Genomic DNA, 20,909 nt, shown 5'->3' with positions numbered 1-20,909 from the left:
CTCTGGGCGTGAATCCTGAATCCCTACCTTACTGGTTATGCAGCTTAGGACAAGGCCAACTTCTACAAGCCTCTGTTTCTGCATCTTTCAAATGGGTGTAATTCATGGCTCGTGGTGACAGCGCAAGGATTACATGAAGAACTTGTGTTACGTACTTAGCCCGGTGCCTGCAAACAGTGAGCACCAAGTAGAAAGAAGTTATTAGCCAGAGTAATAATAATAATAATAATGGAGCAAGACGCTTCCCAAAGCAGCAAGGGTCCTGAGGCCACATGGCCATCTGTAAGCAGTGAGTAGAGCGTAGGAGAAGCCAAAGGTCTCAGATCTGAGTCTGTGCAGCTGGCCTGCCATGCCTGTGTCTGCTAAGTCAGGTGGGCTGGGGGTCCCTTTTGTGGGGCAGTCAGCGTTACCTTGCACCGGGGCAGGGGGATTCCAGTCGGCCCTGGTCTTTACCCTCGCGGACTCTGGATCAGGCGTGTGGTCACTGCCCTGGCGGTGCCTGTGGGGCCCAGGAAGGTAGACACCCAGGCAGGAAGGGGTGGGCACGGGCACGGGGCCAGCTCTGAGCAGAGGCGGGTCCAAAGGCACACGGCCGGCCGTGTGCTCTCTGGGACAAAGCGGACGGTCTGTGCATTCAGCCGGGGACCCACTGCCCTGCTGGGAGTCGCCCGGACAGGCCAGGGCAGCCCAGCCGCCAGGAGCTCCTCACAGGCAGGTGAGCAAGTGGCTTTGGTACCTTTTGAATGAAATGCAATGAGAGATGCGGGAGAGATTCCTGTGAGGGCTGGTCCGAGGGAGACCCCCCACCCAAGCACCCATGGAGAACGAGCGCACGTTCTCCATCAGGGGCTTCGAGGGGCTGGGTTCTGCCCTGGGGTCAGGGGAGCAGTTGCCTGCTGCCCTCTCCCGCCATGGCTGGGGGCAGGGGGCTACTTAATGTCAGGAACCTGTACCACAGGAAAACACAGGGCCTTTGTGGAAAAGTCATGGAGAATTTCATCACCGCAGCAGAGAGCGTGAGACCCAGCTGGGACCGTCTGAGAGCGGGGCCCTGTGGTCACCCAAGTCCCCTGCCCAGGGCGCCGACCCTGATGGGGCACGTACATGCAAACTGGGAGACGCTGGGACTCCCGTATCCCCGTGGCCCAGGGGTCAGGGTCGGGAAGCACCCTTGGGCCGTCACAGCCGAGAGGGGATAGCTCGCTGCACGTCACTCTTCAGCCACGGCCCTCCCCTGCTCAGAGGGAGGGCAGAAGCTTCCAGATCCGTGCACCTGGGTGGCTTCAGGTTGGGGCATGGTGTGACTCAGACGCTCGGGGCGCGTCTTCTCAGATGTGGTGGCTCTGGTTCTTGTTTTCGGTCTTGAGCAATGTTTGGGCTGTTCACACTCCACACCGGCCTCTTTGGACAGTTCTGGAAAAGCGCTTATCTTCATGCCGTGAGCCCCCTGGTGGGGGCGCCCCTCCCCCTGTGTCCCTTGTCCCCATTCACTGCCCCTCCCCTCTGCTTCCAGTTGCCCACTGAGAATGTCCCCGTCTTTTCCCCTCTGCCCCAGCGAGGGCTGCCCTTTGGGGTTGCTTAGCTTTAAGAAGGCAGAAGGCAGCACCTCCTGGGGTCTGGAGCTCTCTGGACAGGACAGAGGTGGTCACTGGGTTGGCAGAGGGGACCCAGGACACCTCCCGCCTAGGGACAGCGATCGGGTGGTGGAGCTGAGCCGGGGGCTTCACCTGGGAGCCTGGGGCCGCCTCTCTTCCGAGCCCCCCATGGCACCTGCTGGGGCAGAGGACAGAAGAGGGGTGGGGGCTCTGCCTGGGGAGCAGAGGAAAGGCCCACAAGGCCTTCACGTCCCCCTTCCTTGGGGGACAGCAGCCCCTGAAGCCAGCGCCAGGGAGACCACCCCGTCTGGGCACCAGAGTGGACATTTGCGGGGAGAGTCCCTCAGCATCTCCCTTTAGGAAAACTACTCAGGCAGCCGACTGAAGATCTGAGAGCCTGGTCAGGCCAGTTCTCGAGCCTTCTGCCTCAACTCGCCCAAACAAACAAATCACGCATTCAAGTGGGGGTGGAAGGGAGTCACAAAAGGGAAGATCATGGAGGCCTTCAGGGAGGAGGCTGCCTTCGAGCTTGGTATCATCACGTTGCTTAGGAACCACTCTGATGGGTTTGGTTTTCTGCATCGTAAGCGCAGGCTCTCTAACTGGGGAACGGGTAGTGATTTCTTTCACCCTCACCTTAACTCAACACCACAGGCTCCTTGCACCACCACTTTCTCACGGGGTGCACGTTCCTGGTGAGGGGGCACGGGAGCCTAGCAGGGGAAGCTGGAGTGTGGCCTGGGGAAGAGTGAGGCCTGTCTGGAGGGGAGGAGCACCCTCAGCCCTGATGCCTGGACCCCAGAGGCTCACAGAGATTGGGGCTGGGGATGTGCATGGCCAGCTTGCCGGGGGGTGGGGGGACCACGTTCCCTCTGTGCACAGCACCCGTGGCCTTGCCTCAGGCACCTCCACTGTTGGCTGGAGCTTCCAGCACCAGCCTTGGTGTCTCCCACAGTGAGAAACTCTGACCGCCAATCACCCAGGGCCATGATGAGTTTGCAAACATTGGGTGCTCAGCGCCCAGGGGTACGGTGAGGGAGAAGGCCCTGTGTGAGTGAGTACCTCCACAGAGCTCCAAGACAGCACAGCGAATGCGCACACGGGGGAGCAGGGGCAAAGGTTACGGTGATGGAGACGCTGACTGCCCTGGTCCTTCCGTGACCTGATGTACACAGTCATCAGAACTGGACCCTGGACCTGGACACAGAACTGGACCCCATGTGCCAGTCGAGACAAGTCAGAAAACATTACGTGGCGCACTAATGCGTGTTTCCAACCCGAGACAAACCAGGGCTTCGAGAGGACATGAGGCCTGGCCAGGGGTGGGGCACATCCGGAGGTCACTCGGTCCACCCCTGCCAAGGCAGCTGCAGGTGGAACTCGACGTTCAATACGTCAGGAGCTGGCAACTTGTTGACAACTTTGTGTGGCCCGCGACGGACATCATAAATATCCAAGTGGCCCTTGGCTGTGTAGCCAGAAGTGAAATACAGAATGGAGCATCCACCGTCTGCTATCAACTCCCCTAGCATCACCTCCTACAGATGCAGGTATCCTTGACCTTGGGCCACATGGAGGGGGCCAAGGGCACTGCTGACACCTGCAGGCTCCTCCAGCTGCCCGAGGCCTGCAGGGCCTGGCTCCTCTAGGGTTTCATTCTTTCACAGAAGGGTGTGCGTTGTGATCACGCAGGCGCCGTCGCCCAGAGGGAGGACTGGAGAGCCTCACCTCCGGGCTGAGACTGTGGGCAGAAGTGCTTGGTGTGTAGCTGCTACCTGCTGGTGTCAGGGCCTGTGTCTTTGGGCTGTAGGAGCAGCCCCAGCGCTGCTCTCCGACACCGTCCCCCATGTGGGGACACACGGAGGAGCGGCCCTGCCAGCTCCGGGCCCCCTGGCGCAGCGTCAGGACACTGGGAGCCCCGTGACGCTCAGGGAGCCGGATGGGGCTCAGGCAGGGAGAGAGCTCCAGTTTCCGACCCGGTTGATGGATTTGCCATCACTGCAGGGGCAGGTGAGGAAAGGCTGAGCAGCCTGCTGGTCACATAACGGCAGACAGGACCTGCTCACGAGTTGGCTCTGAGCCATCCTCACGCTGCCAGGAAATCTGGTGAGGCTCAGCCTAAAGGGAAAGCATACCACAATTGATTAGCAATGTCTGTTGTGGAGAAGGAGCAAGTGAATCTGGTGAGGCCCTGCCTAAAGGGAAAATGTATCATAATTGATTAGCAATGTCTGTCGTGGAGAAGCAGCAGGTAAATCTGGTAAGGCCCAGTATAAACGGAACGCATACTGCAATTGATTAGCAATGTCTGTCGTGGAGAAGGAACAGGTGAATCTGGTAAGGCCCAGCAGCCTTGGGTGCCAGCAGCCTTGAGCAGGTGTGGGAAAGCGGGTAGCCAGGGAGGGGTCCTCGGGAAGTGAGGCAGGGGATGTCGGGTCCTGAGAGGGGGAAGAAGGAGAAGGAGCGAAGGCACAGGCAGGGCTGTGGACAGGGTGGGTGGGCAGCGCTCTCCAAGGTCTCCAATTTCAAGGACAAGGTGGGCAGGGCCAGGCAGGTGGGAGGCTGGGCCCGGAGAAGGTGGGAGCTGGTCCCTGCTGGGAACACGGGAGATGCTCCCTGGAGAAACGCAGTCGGCTTGCTGGCCCGTCTTGCACAGCGGCCGTGACGCCCCGCGACACCTGTCTGCCCTCACCCGAGCGAGGGGCGCACACGACGCCAATGTGCATTAAATCTGAGTCTGCTGGAAAAAAGCAAAGTGAGGGCCACAAGGCCGTGGTCAATTTGGAGCAAGAGGAGGGCCTGGCATGCGACTTGGACACACGCTCGGTGTGACCTGAGCAGTCTTGGAGTGTGCCAGCCTCAGGGGCATCAGAGACCCCACCGTGGGCACTGGCGGGACTCCTGGATGATCTGCTGCCAGCCAAGGAGACCTCAGCTTGGGGCCTGCGCGTCGTGGTGTGGCCATCTTGGCCTGCTCGCCCACCGCCCCACTGGGCCCAGACTACACCTTTGTCGTAGCAGGGCCTGGCCTGGGGCAGGCAGGTGTATAGGGACGGTTTGCTGGTACAGCAAGGGGCCGACGGACAGATGGGGAGGCCAGGGTGGTCTGTGTGTGGAGGGGCTTCCCAGCCCAGGCCAGGAACAAACAGGCAGACGCCTCAGGGGGAGATTTGGGCGTTAGAGAAGCTGCCCAGGGAAGCTGCACATCGCAGCAGAACCGAGCCGGGAGGGAGACGACCTCCAGGGCTCAAGAACACAGCAGGAGCAGGCCAGGGTGGGGGCTGCGGGAGGGAGCGCCCCGCACTGCAGCGGGTCTGGGAGCAGAAGCCTGGAGCAGCCCCCAGGCAGGTCCCTGAGGGTCACCTTGCCATGGGGAGGCCCCTCACACCTGCCAGAGCTGTGCCGTGGTTCCACACCTGCCCTGGCAACCCCCCAGGAGAGTGTGGGTTATTTATGGCTGGAGCGCAGGCGTGTCAGGTGCACAGGGGTGCAGGAGCCATAAGAACAGCAGCCCTTGACAGCGCTGGGGTTGGATGCGCGTGTGCGCCCACCCTGGACGTGCAGACCGCCTTTGGCACAGGCTTTCCCCAGGAGCTCAGCCTTGCTGAGGTCAGGGGAGGAAGGAGCAGGCAGAGTGGATGCGCGGCGGAATTCCCTGGCGTGGGGGGCGGGGGCTTGGTACATCAGGCCTACGCCCCATGCCCGGGGCCTCTGGGTGGGGCCCAAGAACCTGCATTTCTTTGAAGTTTCTATGGGGCAATCATTTGGCTCAGCGATTAAGGTGCTGCTGGGATGCCTGTATCCCAGACCTGAGTGTGTGCTTGAGTCTAAGCTACACTTCTGATTCAGCTTGTTTAGTTTTTAAAAGACTTTATTTGAAAGTCAGAGTTATAGAGAGGGAGGTCTTCCATCCGCTGGTTCACTTCCTAAATGGTCACATAGACCGGAGCTGAGCCAGGCCAAAGCCAGGAGCCAGGAGCTTCCTCCTGGTCTCCCACATGGGTGCAGGGACCCAAGGACTTGGGCCATCTTCTACTGCTTTCCCAGGCCATAACAGAGAGCTGGATCGGAACTGGAGCAGCCGGGACTCAAACCGGCGCCCATATGGGATGCCAGCACTGAGGCCGCGGCTTTAACCCACTGAGCCACGTGCCAGGCCCCAATTCAGCTTCTTATTGATGTGCACCCTGGGAGGCAGCAGGGGATGGCGTGAGTGCTCAGGCCCCTGTCACCCACATGGGAGACCCGGATGGAGTTCTGGGCACCTGGCTTTGGGCTGGCCCAGCCCCAGATGTCACAGGCATTTGGAGAGTGACCCAGCTGCTGGATGGTCTCTCCCTGCGTTTCAACTCAATTTTTTAAACAGCAGTTCCCAGCTGTTGGTGCTGCTCGGAACAGGCCCACGCCGGCACGGGGAGAGGATGTGAGCATGGGACGGAGGGTGCTGTTGGTGTCTGGTCCACCCCACCGATGTCCGTGCTCCCTGAATGTCATTGGTTTAGTTTTCACATTTACGAGTTTACTGTATTTACATGCTACTTGCACCACTAATATTTTCTGCAAGTAGGCTTTACATTCCCTACCGTATTTATTGCCACCCTAAGTATTAATATTTATGAGATCACAGGCATCAAGTGCTAATTGGATTTTTTTCCAGGAACATGGTTGATCCGTCCAAACTCAGAAGCTGCAAGGTGCAAGGGGCCTCATTCGGGGGTTTAGGATTTGCAAAACAGGTGACACAGGTTCGGAGAGCGCTCGTGTTCCCAGAACGCGCAGGGGCTCGTAAGGGAGACTGAGTGCAGAGAAGGCCCAGGGGCCGAGCGAGTGGCGGAGGCAAAGGTGCGGCTGTGTGCACAGAACGGAAATGGCCGTGCCTCGAGCCTCTGGGCACGTGTGTGCGCACGGTTGTTTTGTTTGTTCCGGGTGCCCGAGGTCAAAGGGTAGAGGTGACCCAAGTTCAATGCCAGGCAGCAGCTGGGGACATGACTAGGTCCTGCCTCCCTGGCTCCCTCGGGAACAGCTTGTACAATGTTGCTTCCATTGTCACACATAGCAACACATAGATGCTATGGTTTGGATCCTGTACTCACACGGGGTGTTACACCCTGACGGTACTAAGAGGGTGGAGACTCGGTGTCTAGGGGAGGGTGTCCGGGAGGGCCCTGGGCCATGGGGAGCGCCCTCAGAGAAAGCCTGAGGCAGGCCCGGGCTCTCCGTGTCTCCTGGCGTGCCGCGAGCCCTGCCCGGCGTGTGCTCTGTCCTGGCCGCTCCACCGCCCTTGGACGACGCCCAGCCGATGAGGCTGCCCAGGGTTGGACAGGAACCTCCCACGCCGTACTTTTTCCTCTATAAAGTGAGCTGCCCAGTGTCTCCTTGCAGTACTGAAGAGCTGACTAATACAATAGCTGTCGATGTTTGGGTGTTCAACTGATCCCTCCTCGACTCTCGCAGCCTCAGCTCCAACCCCATGCGAGGGCCGGGAATGACCTAGAGTTCACCAGGTCCTGAGACTACCTCGAGTGAAAGGCCCTCAGGTCCCTGTCCCTGCCACTACTGTTTGTGCCGTCAGAGGTCTGATCCCCGGGCCCCACCTCTGTGCACCCCAGCCGACCGGACCCCCCCCAGCAAACCTGGCCCAGGGCCCGAGTCGTCCCCCTCCTACCCACAGGCTTGTGAGGCAACCCTAGCGTCTTGTGAGGAAGGTTCCAGAAGGGAAGGAGGCCAGAGGGGCACGTTCTATTGCAGATGAGAAGAGGTGTTAGGGGGTTGCCTCTGCCTGCTCTGCTGGAGCCCAGGGCCAGCACAGAGCTGGACACAGCTTCGCTCAGCGTCACCCCCATCCTCACCTTAGGTCCAAGGGCACAGCCCAGCCTCATGCTGACTCCTCCCAGGTCAAAGGTCACTCTGCCAGTGGGCGGGAGGCTCCGGGAGCCCCTCCAGGGCTGAGGATGTGCAAACTCCCTGAAGGGGGCGGGCATGAACGCTGATCCCCCAGCGCCATCTGGAGAAATCAGGTTGCATGGAGACTGGGGATGGAGCGAGTTGTGGGCTGTGTCTGTGCCTCCCCCAAAGTGCTACGTGGAAGCCCTAAGTCCACGGGGGTGGGTCTGGGAAAAGGGGTCTGGGGGAGGCCCTGGGGTGGGGCCCCCACAGTGGCACAAATGCCCTCTGAGAAGAGGAAGAGAGAAATTCGCTCCCCCTCTCCACCCCCAACCCGGCCAACCACACACACACACACACACACAGGAAAGGCCACGCAAGGACGCGGCGGGAGGGGTCCCCGAGCCAGGAGCAGAGCCCTGACCTTGGACTTGCAGCCTCCTTCCGACGAGAACGAGAAGCAGACGCTGCTGTTTAAGGCCCAGTGTTTACTTTGCTAAGGCAGCCCTAACGGCTAGGACACCAGTACTGGTCTTGTCCTTTTTAGCAGGACTTTTTATAAGTGTCCTTGCACACGGGTTAATAAATGAGCTCACAGCGACTCCGACGTGCCCAGGGGCCCCCTCCTGGAATTCAACAAAGACCCAGTGTTGGGCGCGCGCTTCCTCCCGTAAACAGCCCTGCTTGGCTGCGGGGAGGGCATTGCTCACCGTCAGTGTTTGCTCCCCGCTGCGGCTGCGCGGCAGCCCTGGCCTCCTCCCTCTGACTGGGATGGGCAGACCTTGCCCACAGCAGGCGGGGAACTTGCCAAGGGCGGTGGCTCACCCTGGGAGTGGTCCTGGTCCTGGTCCCGGTCCTGGTCCCCGGCTCACTCCCTCCTAAGGCTCGTGCCCTGTGTGGAGGCAGCAAACCCGGCAAACTTCACCGCCCTGGCAGCCGGCGCCCACGCCAGGTGTCACAGAGCAGGGCCAGCAGCCCCGCAGCCAGGCCCAGACAAGGCTTAGACGTGGCTCTGGGACACAGCCCCCGCGGGGGCTCCGACAGACCCCTCAGTCCTTTTTTTCCAAACACCTGTTTTCGTGCTGAGCGACCACCTTTGATTTTTCATCCGCCCAAAAGTAAGAGCGCCATAAACAAGCAGGTCATTCGCTTAGTTGCCAGGAGCCTGGGGGTGGGGGTGGGGTTGTTGGCGGCAGACACCACGATCTCACTCAGTCCCTAGCGATGCACAGAAGAGAGAATGTTCCAGAAGAGGCCAGGGGAGGGGCACACTCGTGTTTGGACAATGGAGGATGTTAGGGAATTCCTTTCTCTCTGAGCTGCTGGGGCCCCGAGCCCCAGCCCTGTGTGGGACACAGCCGTGTTCAGTGGTGGCGGAACCCAGGCCCCAAGGCCCCGTGCTGGACGGCAGAGTGGGAGGTAGGCACGGGCATCAGCCCACGCATGGGGAGCTGAGGCTCGGGGGTGTGTCCAGTGCCCAAGGAGAGCCGTCCCCTCACTCTGCCGGAAGTTCTAGGAAGATCTAGCCACTCCTAACCTCACCCTGGTCTCAGGGGTCTCTTAGCTGCAGCCCAATTTAGACAACAGAGAGAAGGAGAGTACCCTCCCCCCTAAAAAAAACACCTAGTAGGCTGCACGAGGTGGGAGCTGGCTGACCAGCCACTCACTGCCCAGTGAGGAGCCTGTGGGTGACTGCCCACGGCCACAGGACCCTTGCACCTGCCTTGAACCCCTACCTCCAAAGTGCCCGGAACTCCCTCAGCATGGAGGGAGGGGTTCCTGAGCATTCTGTGGCTGACAGGCCGATGGCTGCAGACAGGGCCGGGGCTGGCCCTGACCTCCACTCCCCCATCAGGGCAGCTGGTCTGCAGGCCAAGCCCCCACCCTCCCCTGTGTGGGTCACGCCTGAGACCTGTCCTTTCTCTGGGGCCTGGAAGACCCGCATTCAATTCCTACCTCAGCCACTGGCCAGCTGGCCACGTCTCTGAGCTTCTGGCTCCCCATCTCCAAAAGGGACCCACAGTCACCCCACACTCAAGCTGCCCTGAGGACCAGAGCGGGGGACACAGCGTCTCCCGCTCAGCGCAGCTCTCCTGAGTGCTTGTCCCAGCCACCACCGCTGGCCCGGTCACTGCTGTCCTCAGCCCGGTCACTGCTGTCCTCAGCCCGGTGGCCTGAGCCCAGGGGGCGGGAGGATGCCTGCAGCCCCCAGCTGATCTCCCAGGCTCCACCCCCCAGAGCTGCGGGATGGCTCCCTGCCACCTGGGGGTGTGCAAATGCTGGCGGGAGGGTGGCGCTGTGTTAGACACACAGCCCAGAGCGGGACAGGGCCTCTGGGAAGAGCCTCGGGTAAAAGCCCTGGGGGCAGATAAGCCAGTAAGAAAGAAAAGGACAGAGGTGACCTGGGGAGGAGAGAACCCCAGACCTCAGCAGGGAGGCGGGAAGCCCCAGAGACGCTGGGAGCCCCGCCCACATGCACCTGCAGGCCCAGGATGGGGAAGGCGAGATTGGAGGGGGCCGAGGGAGCCAGGTAGACACGGGGTCACGGGGAGGGGTCCGTCGGTGCTGTGTGCAGCTGGCTGCTGGGGCCTTCCAGCCCAGGGCAGACCAGATCACTTTCTGGAAATCTCCCCCCAAGGAGGTGCGTGCTGACTTCTGAAAGGGCTAGAAGGCCATGAGCCACACGGCCTCCAGGCTCCAAGTCACAGGGGCCCTGTGGGGTCAGGACCTCAGAGAACGTGGGTCCTCTCTGTCACTGCACAGGCCTGTGGGGTCGGGACCTGGCCCGGGAGCTCCAGCCCCGTCCCCGCACTGCCCCAGCCCTGCGACACCTGCTATCCCCACGACTTCTGAAAGTAGCAGCTACACCAAGGCCAGGCTCCTTCCCTAGAGAAAGGGGGACCCTCGCAGGGTGGTGCCTGGGTCGCAGCAGCATCTGGGGGCCTGTTAGAAAAGCAAGACCCCAGAAACCCGCGCCTGAGTTCCACAGCTGATTCTGGGGCCCACTGCCCGTGACAGCCACTGCTATAGACAGGAAGACCGAGTGCAATGGGACACGGGACAGCAGGGCTGGGACCCACAAGCAACAGGTCACAGAGAGAAGCCAGGCACGAAGGAGAGTGTGTGGAGCAACTCCATCTACTTTGCCCACCCAAACAGGCCAAGGGGGTCCGTGCCGTTACAAGACAGAGGTTAGCCATGGGGACAGGGACAAGTGGCCCCGAGGCAGCCTTGGGAAGCTTTCGCAGCAGATTCCGAGCCATGTGTCCGATGGCTGTGTCTGGCTCTGGTCACTTTGTGGACCTCCAGCAGTCTGTGCGCTTAAGATTCAGGTTTGGATAATCGTTTGGCCTCTGGAGGCTCGCCCGACTCCCTGTGTAGCCATATTATGCTGGGGCCCAGTGGAAGGCTGTTACCTCTCGGGCACCTCCCTCGGAAGGGATTAATGGCTGTCACGAGGGATGGATTAGGTATCAGGCTAATTCGCTCCAGAGTGTCATAAAAGCAAGGCCAGCTCACATGCTTGGCCCCCTCAGGGCCTGTCTGGTTCCCTTTCTGCCCTCCACCGTGTTGTCATGAGCTGGGGACCTCCCCAGGACACAGGCACTGTGCTGTTGAAACTTCCGGAATTAGGAGCCAACTGATCCTCTTTGCTTTGTAAGTAATTTGGCCTCCAGGCCTTTGTTGTAGCAACACAACACAGACCAGGGCAGGCTTGTCTGTATCCTACAATAGAGTTAGATTTTTTAAGCATATGAAGGAGCGAACTAACTGTTTACCGTGCCCACCCCGCCCTCTTCATAATTTAACCGAACAATTCATTGAAACCAAAGTCACATGGAAGGGACCCAGGGATCTGCCCTCTTCCCCAGAGACTACAATGTTAGGCATTCTTCTATCCTTGTCCACAAAGGTTTTCTAAATTCAACCAGACAACATACCAAGCTGGTTAATTAAAACCAGAGAGAAGAGCTGATGATCGACACATCCCAACCCAAAGTTGCCAGTTTTGGTACGTGCTGCTGCTTCCACATTTTTCCTGGTTTACACATAATCTGTCCAGAGAACAATGACCTGGGTGGGGATTTCACAAAGTGTTTATCTTGGAGGGGACACCAGAAGGTCATGCTGCACAAGGCGAGACGCCTCCTTGTATGGCTTCCCCTGGGGTTTCAAGGTGGACTGGAGGCCAGGAGAGGGATCTGGCCTCACCTGCCTGGCTGTGGGCTAGAGCAGGTTCACAGCTACTCAGCTGTTCTCCATGACGGTCGTGACCCCACTGCAAGGATGCCCTCCCCTCCTCCTTCGAAAGGACGTGCACCCATCCCAGCCCTCTGCGCTGCTCGGAGCTGGCAGCTCACAGCTGTGTGGTCACATGGATGAACCGCCTCCTGCTGCTTGTCTGTGAGCACCCTTGCAGGATGGTCCCCACCAAACACTGATCAAATGCAGCACCGTGGGGAAGATGGGGTGTCCATCTCTCCTTCTAAAACCCCTAAGTCTCTCCTGGATCAGGGAGAGAGAGAGAGGGAGAGAGGGAGAGAGAGAGAGAGGGAGAGAGGGAGAGAGGGAGAGAGAGGGAATCTCCCATCTGATTGTTCACCCCCCAGATACCTGCGACAGCCAGGACTGGGCCAGGAAGAAGCCAGGAACTTAATCCTGGTCTCCTCCATGGGTGGCAGAGACCCAAGCACGTGAGCTGTCATCTGCCTGCTGCTTCCTGGGGTGCACACGGACCAGAAGCTGGAACAGGTCATGAACCCAGGCACTCCTGCGTGGGATGCAGGCATCCCAAATGGTATTTTTTTTTTTTTTTTGACAAGCAGAGTTAGACAGTGAGACAGAGAGAAAGGTCTTCCTTCCATTGGTTCACCCCCCAAATGGCTGCTACGGCTGGCACACTGCACCGATCCGAAGCCAGGAGCCAAGTGCCTCCTCCTGGTCTCCCATGCGGGTGCAGGGCCCAAGGACTTGGGCCATCCTCCACTGCCTTTCCGGGCCACAGCAGAGAGCTGGCCTGGAAGAGGGGCAACCGGGACAGAATCCGGTGCCCCAACTGGGACTAGAACCCAGGGTGCCAGCGCTGCAGGCGGAGGATTAGCCCAGTGAGCTGCGGCACCGGCCCCCAAATGGCATCTTAAGCCCTGCACCAAATGCTCACTCCACACCTCTCCTTTCTTTACATAACAACTTTATTGAGATATAATTAATATTGCACACAATTCACCCACTTAGAGTGTACAATTCAGTGGTTTTTATTGTATCCCCAGAGTTGTGCAATCATCGCCAAATGAAATTTTTAATATTTTCTAATCTCCCCAAACGGAATCCTGTAACCATTATGCATCACTCACTCCCCACCTGCCTCACCCCCCCCCCCCGCCCTAGGCAACCACTCATCATCCTTCTGTCTCCATGGATTCTCCAACTCTGTGTGTTTCAGGTAAACACAGTCATACAAGAGACAGTTTCTTTCACTTAGCAAAACGGGTTACAGGTTCACTCATGTCGTGTGCGTCCATACGCATCCTATTCCTGTGGCTGAATCATGCCTCATTGTATGAATATCTGGTAATCCATCCATCAGCTCACAGACGTGTTGGTGTTTCCATTCTTAACTCTTCCATAGTTACTATTCGTGCTGCTGAACACACGTGTGCACAACTATTTGCATGGGTGTATGTTTTGCTTTCTCTTGGACAGACACCTAGGAATAGAATCGCTGGGCTATACGGTACCTGGGTAATGTTTAACCTTTGGAAAGCCCATCAGGCTGTTTTCCAAAGTACCTGCACCATTTCACATTCTCAATGCTTGCTATCGTCGGCCCCTCTGTCATAAACACACACCCTAGTGGATGTGGTCTCTCAGGGTGGTTTGGGTTTGCATTTCCCTGATGGCTAAGGAAGTTGGACAAGTTTCCATGTGCTGACTGGCCATTCAATGTTCTCTTTGGAAGAATGTCTATTCAGAAACTTTGTCCATATTTTTTTTAATTTCTTTTTTTTAATTTTTTTATTTTTTATTTCATAAATGTGAATTTACAAAGTGCAACTTTTGTATTGTTGTGCCCCCCCCAACCTCCCTCCCTCCCGTGGCCCTCCCCTCTCCCTCTCCCATCCCGCCCTTTATCGAGTTTCATTTTCTATTACCTTCATATACTGAAGATCAACTTAGTATATACTAAGCAAGGATTTCAACGGCTTCAATCACACAACCGCACAAGGTATAGGGTATTGTTCGATTAGTAGTGTTTTTAAGTTTCATAGTAAAACACATTAAGGACAGAGATCCTACGTGGGGAGCATGTACCCAGTGACTCCTATTGTTGATTTAACAATTGGCACTCTTATTTATGACGTCAGCAATCACCCGAGACTCTTGCTATGAGCTGTCTAGGCTATGGAAGTCCCTTGAGTTCACCAACTCTGAACTTGTTTAGTCAAGGCCATGTCACAGTGGAGGTTCCTTCCTCCCTTCAGAGAAAGGCGCCTCTCTCCTTGATGGTCTGTTCCTCTGCTGGGGTCTTGTTCACCAGGGTCTTTCATTTAGATTGTTTTTTGCCATCGTGTCATGGCTTTCCATGCCTGTGAGACTCTCATGGACCTTTTAGCCAGATCCGAATGCCCCAAGGGTTGATTCTGAGGCAGGAGTGCTGTTTTGGGCGTTTGCCATTCTATGAGTCTGCTGTGTGTCCTGCTTCCCCCGCAGGATCATTCTCTCCCTTTTAATTCTATCCTTCATTATTTGCTTACACTGGTCTTATTTGTGAAATCTCTTCGACACATACCCTATCTTTTTGATCGGTTGTGTATTTATACTTATCACTTTACCAAGTGCGCTGGCATTGGTACCTGCCTCCTTGGTAAGATTGACTTGAAATCCCCTGGCACATTTCTAGTTCCACCATTGGAGGTAAGTCCGAGTGAGCATGTGCCAACCTATATATCTCCTCCCTCTCTTATTCCCACTCCTATGTTTAACAGAGATCACTTTTCTGTTAATTTTAAACGCCTAAGAATGATTGTGCATTGATTACAGAGTTCAACCAGTGGTCGTATGTAGAACAAACAGGGCAACAACAACAACAACCACAACAACAAAAATACTAAAAGGAATAAAATAGTAAGTTGTTCCTCAACAGTCAAGACAAGGGCTGATCCTGTCATTGTCTCTCATAGTGTCCATTTAACTTCAATGGGTATCATTTTAGATACTCGTTCAGTTGCCATCGATCAGGGAGAACATATGATATTTGTCCCTTTTGGACTGGCTTATTTCACTCAGCATGATGTTTTCCAGCTTCCTCCATTTTGTTGTAAATGCCCGGATTTCATTGTTTTTTACTGCTGTATAGTGTTCCACGGAGTACATATCCCATAGTTTCTTTATCCAGTCATCCGTTGATGGACATTTAGGTTGATTCCATGTCTTAGCTATTCTGAATTGAGCTGCAACAAATATCGAGGTGCAAATGGCTCTTTTTTTCTCCCCTTTAATTCCATTTGGGTAAATTCCAAGGAGTGGGATGGCTGGGTCCTGTGGTAGTGCTATATTCAGGTTTCTGAGGACTCTCCAAACTGTCTTCCATAGTGGCTTTATCAGCTTGCATTCCCACCAACAGTGGATTAGTGTCCCTTTTTCCCCACATCCTCGCCAGCATCTGTTGTTGGTTGATTTCTGTATGTGAGCCATTCTCACCGGGGTGAGGTGAAACCTCATTGTGGTTTTGATCTGCATTTCCCTGATGGCTAGGGATCCTGAGCATTTTTTCATGTGTCTGTTGGCCATTTGGATTTCCTCTTTTGAAAAATGTCTGTTAACTTTGTCCATATTTTAATTGAATTTTTTATCGTTGAGTTGTCTAATGCACTTGTAATATAAGGGGGATTTTAAAAGTTTGTGCAAAATGGAATTAAAAGATGAATTTAGGGGACCGGCGCTGTGGTGCAGCGAGTTAAAGCCCTGGCCTGAAGTGCCAGCTTCTCATATGGGCGCCGGTTCTAGTCCCAGCTGCTCCTCTTCTGATCCAGCTCACTGCTATGGCCTGGGAAAGCAGTGGAAGATGGCCCACGCACTTGGGCCCCTGCACCCATGTGGGAGACCCAGAAGAAGCTCCTGGCTCCTGGTTTCAGATCAGTGCAGCTCCGGCCATTGGGGCCATCTGAGGAGTGAACCAGCGGGTGGAAGACCTCTCTGTCTCTACCTCTCTCTGTAACTCTGTCTTTCAAATAAATAAAATAAATCTTTTTTTAAAAATATGAATTTATATTGATGTGAAATGTTTTAAATCCATGCATAGTTTCGTAATACACATTTCCCGTGAATTTTTGGATGACCTCTCATATATTCTAGATAGAAATCCTTTATCAAATATGATTCATAATTATTTTCTTCTACTCCATGAGAATTTCTTATTTATCTTATTTGAAAGTCAGGGCTACAGAGAGAGAGGGAGAGACAGAGAGAGAAAAAAAGAGAGAGATCTTCCAACCACTGGTTCACTCCCCAGATGGCTACATCAGCAGGGGCTGGACAAGACCTAAGCCAGGAGCCAGGAGCTCCATCCGGGTCTCCCATATGGGCGGCAGGGACCCAACCACTTGGGCCACCTTCTGCTGCCTTTCCCAGGCCATTAGCAGGGAGCTGGAGCAGCCAGGACTCAAACCAGCACCTTTGTGGGATGCTGGGGAAGCAGGTACGCCACAGTGCTGGCTCCTGTGAGAATTTTGTTGATGGAGTTCTTTGAAATGCACATGTTTTAAATGTTGATGGTGTCCAATTTCTTTCTTTCATTGCTTGTGCTTTGGGTGTCTGATCTGGAAAACCATTGCCTGATTCAGTGTTACGAAGATTTGCGTCCATTCTAGCAGCTTTTTAGCTTGAGTTCTTACAATGATATCTTTGGTCATTTTAAGCTGTTTTTGTATATGGTGTGGGGTAGGGATCCAGATTCATTCTTTGGCATGTGGATACTCTGTTGGCCCAGCATCACTTGTTGAAAACTGTTCTTTTCTTACTCAATGGTCTAGCACTCTTGCCAAACTCATTTGACCATAGTCGTGTGCATTTATTTATAGATTTGCAATCCTATTCTATTGCCTATTAGGTCTATCCTTGTGTCAGAACCACACTATCTTAATACTGCTTTGTAGTAGACTTTGAAATCAGAAAGTGTGAATTCAACTTTGTGTTTTTTTTCAAGATTGTTTTGGAGTGCGTCCGTTGAATTTTCAGATGAATTTTATAATTAGCTTATCAATTTCTTCAAAGAAAATACTTGATATTTTAATTGGGATGTGCTGAGTATGTATATATGTGCACCTGTACATATATATTTAGGAATATTGCCATCTTAGTAATGTTAATTTTTCTGATTCATAAAAGTGGGATGTCTTTATTTATTAGCTATTCTTTTTTTTTTTTTTTTTGACAGGCAGAGTAGACAGTGAAAGAGAGCGAGACAGAGAGAAAGGTCTTCCTTTTGCCGTTGGTTCACCCTCCAATAGCTGCCGCGGGGCGCGCTGCGGCCGGCACATGGCGCTGATCTGAAGCCAGGAGCCAGGTGCTTCTCCTGGTCTCCCATGGGGTGCAGGGCCCAAGCACTTGGGCCATCCTCCACTGCACTCCCGGGCCATAGCAGAGAGCTGGCCTGGAAGAGGGGCAACCAGGACAGAATCCGGCGCCCTGACTGGGACTAGAACCCGGGGTGCTGATGCCGCAGGCGGAGGATTAGCCTATTGAGCCGCAGCACCAGCTATTAGCTATTCTTAAAAATTTATTTAAATAACAATTTGGAATTCTTAGAATCTAGGTTTTGCACTTTTGAAAATTATTCGTATTTATTATTTATGATGATATTGTAATTGAAATTTTTAAAATTCATTTATGTTTTTCCTTCTTACTGTATAGAAATGCAATCAATTTTTATATATTAATTATATCCTGCTGCCTTGTTGAACTTGTTTATTAGTTCTAACAACTTTTTTTTTTTACGAAATTCCTTAGGATTTTCTCTATACAACATCATTTTGTTTCTGAATAGAGACAGTTAACTTCTTCCTTTCCAATTTTTTCTTGACTAATTGCCTTGGTTGGAACCCCCATTACAATGTGGAGTAATAGAAGTGGTCATAAAAGGAAAGATCAAGTCTTTCACAACTAAGTACTGTGCTAAATTATTTGGGGCGCTTCCAGAATCCTCTGTCAGGTTAGAATCCTCTCTGTGCTTGCTTTGTTGAGTGTTTCTATCCAAAGGCATTGGGTTTTGTCAACTGCCATGCATCTGGTGATGTGATGATACGATGTGATGAGATGGTGTGATGATACGATGTGATGAGATGGTGTGATGAGATGGTGTGATGAGTTGGTGTGATGACGTGCTGACGTGATGATTTGGCATGTGACTTTCGCCCTTTAACCCACTCGCAGGGTGCATTACATTGATTGATTTTGCATGTTACCTCAAACCTGCACTACTGGGATAAAGCCTAGCTGGTCATGGTATAAATCTTTTTAAATATTACTGGGTTGCCTGCTGGTGTTTTGTTGAGGACTTCTGTATTAGTAAGACATTGGTCTGCAATTCTCTGATGTTTTAGTCTGGCTTTGTAAACCTTTCATTATTTTATATTTGTGATGACTCTTGTTTAAAATAGCATTTTTATAGATAAGCATTCGGTTTGCACTGGCCATCCTGTTTCACTGAGTGACTGTCATATACCAATAGCACGTTCTTCTCATTACTGTAACTTTTTGTAACATTTGGGACAAGTAGGCTCTCTTTATTATTTTTGTTTCTCAAAAGGTTTAAGCTAATCTTGCCTGCCCATCGTTTTGTCTGAACATTCTGATGAGGGCTTTAGATTGCCACTAACACTGTTAACAGTGAGAACTGGCATATGTGTAGTGTGGTTTTCCATTCATAAAACACCAACGGCCTCTGAACATACATGCCTCCTCTTGTATCCTTGCTTTTGTGATATACAACCTTTTGCGTAGTTTGTTTTTATTAAGCTGTTTATCATGTGGTACTCCTACTTTTAATTCTTTCCAGAACCTCCGGGATGTTTCCATAGTGGGTGTACTATTTTGTATCCTGACCAACAACGCACAAGTACACTGCACAGCCCTGCGAACACCTGTCATCTCTTGGTTTTTGGTCATAGCTGTTCTAACTGGGGCGACGTGCTAGCTCGCTGTGGTGAGCACGTGCCTTGCCCTGACGACTAGTGATGCTGGACAACCTTGTCATGCATCTGTTGGCCATTTGTGTACCTTCGTTTGAGAAACGTCGATTCAGCAGTTTTAACGTGGTCACTCGGCTTTGTGTTACGCCTCACGTTTGTTTTCCACTGTGTGGCTGTTTGAGTGACTTAATATTTCAGATATTAACTCCTGGTTCGATGAAACAGGTCCCCCTTGCTGCAGGCTGTCTCTTTGCTGTTTCCTCTGCTTGTTGGTTCAGTTCACCCCATTTGTTTGTTTTTGCTTTTGCTGCCCGTGCTTTGCAGCTCTTGTCCAAAAGATCCTCTCCAAGGCCAATGTCATGAGGCCTTTTCCCCGTCTCCCTACAGTTAGGTGACAGGAGCGCATCTCATGGGGTCTACTGTGCAGTGAGGTGGCTGTGGTTGATAACATAATGGATTCTTTAAAAATGTAGAGAGAGTGGATGTTATGTTCTCTACCCACGAAAATGCCAACCGGATGAGGTCATCCATTTGTTAACCAGCTAGATTTAGCCACTCCACTACAGCTATATCTTCAAAACATGGCAGTATGCGTGATGAAAACCGTGCAATGTTATCTATCCATTTTAAAAGGAGGGGCCTGGGACACCCCCCTCATCTCAGTTCAGAAGCCCTGGATTCCCACCCTGCTGCTTCCTGCTGACGCACACCCTGGGAGGCAGCAATGATGGCTGGAGTGCTTGCATCTCTGCTGTCCAAGTGGGAAACCCAGATTGAATTCTGGGCTCCTGGTTTGGCCTGGTGCAGCCCTGGCTGTTACAGGCATTTGGGGACTGAGTTACCAATGGAAGATTCCCTCTCTCTCTCTCTCTCTCTCCTTCTGTCTTTCTCTGTGTGTGTGTGTTCCAAATAAAGTGAAAAATAAATTTAGATTTTTTTAAGATTTACTTATTTGAAAAGCAGAGTTACAGAGAGAGAGAGATCTTCCCTCTGCTGGTTCACTCCCCAAGTGGCCACAACAACCAGAGCTGGGCCAGGCCAAAAGCCAGGAGCCAGGAGGTCTATCTGGATCTCCCACTTGGATGGCAGGGGTCCAAGCACTTGGGCCATCTGCTGCTGCCTTCCCAGGATGGGAAGTGGAGCAGCTGGGATTTGAACCAGCGCCCATATGGGATGCCAGCATTGCAGGTGGCAGCTTTGCCAGCCATGTCACAGCACTGGGCCTTAGATTTATTTATTTTTGTAAGAAAAAAAAAAGAATAATAACTACCTTGAGTCTTCTGGTTTTGTTACTGCCATGATTGGCGTCTGCGTTTGTTGACAGGCATCGAGTCTACGCTATTTTTGGACCTGGGGTGAATTCTTTCTAATTCCAACAGTTTCAGTTGGTCTTTTTGGGTTCTATAGTCATATAATCCATGTAACTTTCAAATTATGATTGTTTCTTTTTTTTTCCTGAAAACTTATTTGTTTTGCATTTCATCAAGCAGACCCAAACCTCCAGAAATATGTTGCTGAGGCCAGTGGGTTGAGTCACAGCCTGTGACGCCGGCACCCCATATGAGCACTGGTGGGGGTCCCGGCTGCTCCCCTTCCCATCCAGCTCCCTGCTAACGCACCTGGGAAAGCAGCAGAGGATGGCCCAAGTGCCTGGGCCCCTGCACCCACGTGGGAGACCCAGATGAAGCTCCTGGCTCGTGGCTCCTGGCTTTGGCCTGGCCCAGCCCTGGCTGTTGTGGCCATTTGGGAAGTGAACCAGCAGATGGAAGATGAAAGATCTCTATCATCTCTCTCTATAGATAGATAGATAGATAGATAGATAGATAGATAGATAGATATCATCTCTCCCTCCCTTTCTGTAACTCTGCCTTTAAAATAAGTAAGTCTTTAAAAAAAAAGAAGAAGAAGAGATAGAAAACAAGTGTCGCTGATGGTGACAGCAGGGACCCTGTCTCGCTGGAGCCCCCGACTGCTCGCTGTCCCGTGTCTGTGGAGCTCACCGCGCCCTTCACGCGTGCCATTTGCCTGCCAGTCTCATCACCAAAGGTTTTCACTGGGCGCTGGCAGTCTGCTTTGTCAGTTGATCTCCTGTTGCTGTACTGTGGTAGGACTTCCCAGCGCGGGCGAGATTGCCTCAATTTCATGTACATCACACTGAGGATATTTTGCTAAACGATTAAAACATCTCATTTAACAATCCATTCTGAGTCTGTCTCTGGATCCAGGGGAATCTAATCTCTGA

At 53.4% G+C, this 20,909-nt stretch overlaps 1 protein-coding gene across 1 annotated transcript in view; it reads left to right on the top strand.

Annotated features, from left to right (window-relative positions):
- Window positions 1–587: 587 nt before the first annotated feature.
- The window catches only part of NGEF (neuronal guanine nucleotide exchange factor), a 101,136-nt gene continuing 80,814 nt past the window's right edge, over window positions 588–20,909 (top strand). Inside the window, exon 1 of the mRNA XM_062193544.1 lies at window positions 588–715. The gene's annotated coding sequence lies outside the window, so the exon portion shown is untranslated. The remainder of the gene's footprint in view (window positions 716–20,909) is intronic.

The sequence above is a fragment of the Lepus europaeus genome, chromosome 1 (genome assembly GCF_033115175.1).
Source record: "Lepus europaeus isolate LE1 chromosome 1, mLepTim1.pri, whole genome shotgun sequence".
NCBI classification, from domain to species: Eukaryota; Metazoa; Chordata; class Mammalia; order Lagomorpha; family Leporidae; genus Lepus; species Lepus europaeus.
This window is presented reverse-complemented; position numbering and strand designations above follow the sequence as displayed.